Source organism: Idiotropiscis lumnitzeri, unplaced genomic scaffold (assembly GCF_059441095.1).
Source record: "Idiotropiscis lumnitzeri isolate Australia: NSW breed Sydney's pygmy pipehorse unplaced genomic scaffold, RoL_Ilum_1.0 HiC_scaffold_171, whole genome shotgun sequence".
NCBI classification, from domain to species: Eukaryota; Metazoa; Chordata; class Actinopteri; order Syngnathiformes; family Syngnathidae; genus Idiotropiscis; species Idiotropiscis lumnitzeri.
The window spans coordinates 66,826-70,625 of record NW_028283709.1 but is presented as its reverse complement, the minus strand read 5'-3'; the positions used below and the strand labels follow the sequence as shown (position 1 = coordinate 70,625).

The window sequence follows — 3,800 nt, the reverse complement described above, 5'->3', positions numbered from 1 at the left end:
TAACAGGGCCACCGCCCAGAAAAGAGTAACGCAGAACTTTGTAATACTGTCACTCCCTGACCAGTTCGTTGTTCCTGAAGAGCCAAACTTTGACTCAGACCCACAAATTTGAATTACAGATAGTGGACAATGGAGAACTCCCCCAGTCAGTCAGCATGTTCAACTTCCATAGAAACCTCAACATACATTTATTAGATTGCCAAACTAATTGGAAACTACATCACCAGAACACCACAAGTGGGCTCTGTTATTGTACTTAAAGATGCATCTTACAAACCTGTGTTCTCCAAGGCCAGCTGGTCCATAGTCTTAAGTTATTTCTTCGCCAACATCAATGTCTCGGAGCGCAAACAGACAGAGGTGTGGTCTGTCCTCTGTTGTCTTCTTCTTCATTTTACAGTTGGGGTGCATGTGGTCATCATTAACCAGTCTTCCCAGACTGCCATCTTCTTGAGCGGCATCAACACTTAAAATAGATTTAAAAAAAAAAAAAAACAATTATTCAATCAATGTCAGAAATTAATCTTTGAGACAATCTTGTGTACACAAAACATAAAAATAGGAAATCCACAATTTTTAAATCTTCTAAATCAAATCATACAAGAAATTTCTATTGGAATCAGACCCTATTAACAGCTTGTCTTTGAGACTTCATGGTCTATATTTTCATTTGTACAGATTCAACGCATGAATAAAAGTAATTACCGTATTTTCGCAGTCATAAGCAAACAAAGCGCCCTGTCAGTCGATGCGTCCATTAAATGGACAAAGTACCACTCACGTCCATCAGCCCTTGTCATCAACGAGCTGTTGGAAGTGCATGTTAGCACACCCTGCTGGGCAAAGAGTGAGTTGTCCATGCTTACAATCGACCGTGACAAATACACCATCTGACTATAATGTTTGGGTGATGGTGTTGGAAAAAGCTGGACAAAGGGCAGCTGTCCACAATGTTTTAGTCTGTCTTATCATTTATGTTATTGCAAGCAAGAAACGTCCCAGGTTTAGACAACAGACAAAAAGTCCAAAGCATAACAGCACATCTCTTTAAACAGCCATGCAAATCTCTCTAAACAGCTATGGGATTGTGGGTCTCTGCTCCCAGAATGCATTGCTTGAATTAGCTAAGGCTGAGTGGCTTTTGTATTATTTTCATTTTTTTTGGGTATATTGATGGCATGAGAGATACATGTTTGTGTTAATCTTATTTCTATGTTTCATTGTTTGCTTGTATGATGAGTTTTTTATTTTTTTTTGAAACCGTGACTCTAAGGAGTGTGGTGAGCAGCCAAGTCCCTCCCCTGACGTTGCTTTGTAGGCTATTGCCAATGCACCTAATATTGGCCTGAGCCATTGTCAGCTATTGTCAATAGAGACTTGGCGTCTGCTGCAACAATGGGGTGATTGCTCATGTTATTGGGGCATAGTAGGCTGCTATTGGCTGTGTCAGTGTGGGCAGCTCTGCCAAGTTCATGCTATGCTAACAGCAGCTGTGCTATCGTCTTGTCAGGCGGTGCGTCCAGTATATGTTACAAAGACAGAAATAGCGGCCTCAACAGGTGTTGCGCCCTTTGACACGGCGCGTCTTTTGGGTGCGAAAATACGGTATACATTTTTGCTTAGAGAATGATTTTTCCCCTAACACTTATGGGATGAGTATGTGTTTATTTTTTTAAATAAAAACAAAAATAAGATAACATCTCAATCTTTGCCTCACCTCCAAGTTTTTTCTTGCCGGCGGAAGTCAAACAAAAAGACAGTGCCTCTTCCATCCATCTTCCTGCGTTGAGATTTATCAGAATCTATCAATTTTCCTCTGTACTCCATAATAAAGAATAAAGTCGTCTTTCCTGAAAGGGGCCTTGGTAAATACTCCTCGACCTAGTTAACAGGGAAATCAAGATAGCTTCGTCATATTTTTAAGCACACAAATAAGGAGTCATCATATTCATTTGGGCCACTATACTAATGTAGGGTGGTTTGAAACATTGCTTCTTGTGAGGGATAGAGCAGAGCCCTTCTTTATGATTTTAAAGGAACAGACCAGCCAAAATTCATTTTCCAGCATTGCATTAGCCAGTATGTATTAGGACTGAAAGTACAAATGTCAATGGCACCTGGTTACGTAAAAAAAAAACTTTAAGATTATTTAGTTTCATAACAATGACATACACTGTATACACAGTCATATTGGATCGCGTCACGTGATCTCTGTGACGTATAACGTGCTTTACACTAGACTATCAATATCGGACTTGTTCACTGGTCTATTGTGGTATAAAAATGCCGGAGGGCGTCATCAAGTACAGCCTTAATTTAGGTAGAACTCCTACCATCAGGTTTCACGCTCACTGAAATAACTTGAAACTGACAAAAGAAAAGGTCAAGACACTCTTAATGTAAAATAACCACTTAAAAAACGATGTCAGCTTGGTTATCAGAAAACAATAATATATCTTAGCAAAAGCGTTAACATCATACCTTTAAATGAGTTTATATACTTCGCTTCTAACTCTGCAGTCTTGTCCAGACCCTTGACTGCATGTTCAATAGTATCCTGCTTTGGGGACTTCCTGCATCTCAGGGAAGGCATTGTTTATTCTATAAAGAAAAAAGACAGTTTTGTGTTGAGAATTATTAATACTATAGGCTAAATGGAGTTTTAACAATATCAGTGTAAGAAAAATAAATTATAAATTAAAAAAATATCAATCCCTCCATCCCAATTAATGATTTCAACCATAATAGTTTATATTGAAGTTTAAACAACAGACAGACAGATTTATGCAGTGTGACTACAAAAATCTTACCAAAATTGCATTCACAGTAACCTTTGCTTTAAGAATCATGTAATTAACCAGTGAACATCGTGTCTTACACAAAAATTAATGACAGAAATTATCATGGTACTTGCATTCTGTTGTTCTATAACAAAAGTGCAAGCTGTTAGCTCCGCAAAGCTAACGCAACAAGCTAGCGTCCCTCGTGCTCACATTCAATGCAAACCTGACCACCGGATGAAAATACGCGTCGGTTTAGTTCTTTAAATGAGTAAAAGCACCATGACGTTTTATAATTATTCAATGCTTAACTGGAGCTCGTCAATTATGTCGATGTAGGAGCACATGTTTGCTAGGCCAGTGTTGTAGGCCCACATCCATGGTGCTACTTTGTATAGTGTTTTCCACACAACTATCTCTAACCATGAACAAATGCACTCGAGGCATGTTTTGAATAAAAACAAACGAAAAACACTTACCTCTCCGTTTCAACAGCAGTTCGAACTTCGAAGTGGTGATATTCTCCAGCGTTAAGCACCTGCTCGAACTGCGAATAGGTCAAATTCAACAGCGTCTTTTTTCTGTCTTAATAAGGACGCGATGAGAGGAGGAGCGCTTGCCTTTTCGTCAGCACGCCCCGCGCGGGTGGTGCTGCTTTATCACTCTCTATCTGTGCCCGCCCGCCGGCATGTCGATAGAAAAATAATATTCCTTCAAACATTACTTTCATCTTCTTAACGTTTTGTAGTGAATTTAACAGGTTCACCACTTTTTTCAAATACACCAATGGAAAACAGGTCTTAATTGAGGAAACATACAAAGAGCGTCTCACAAACACCTTATGATGAGCAATGTAATTTGATCACGTTTTTTGTCACTGCCTGGACGTCGGTTCACTGGCCTGGTGGCAGTGGCTTGTAGACACTGTCACTGAGTGGGAACGGATCTCAAGGTGGGTCAAACTAACCCAAGCAGTGGATCGGTCCGTTTTTTAAATTTATTAATTTTTTTATTTTATGT

General features: G+C 39.4%; 1 long non-coding RNA gene across 1 annotated transcript; it reads right to left on the bottom strand.

Moving 5' to 3' along the window:
* Window positions 1–1,766: 1,766 nt before the first annotated feature.
* LOC148314966 (uncharacterized) lies at window positions 1,767–3,406 on the bottom strand. The gene is made up of 3 exons (XR_015841373.1): window positions 3,260–3,406; window positions 2,482–2,601; window positions 1,767–1,881 (listed from the first exon to the last, which is right to left on the bottom strand). It is a non-coding gene; the product is annotated as an uncharacterized LOC148314966 (long non-coding RNA).
* Between the last annotated feature and the right edge of the window lie 394 nt (window positions 3,407–3,800).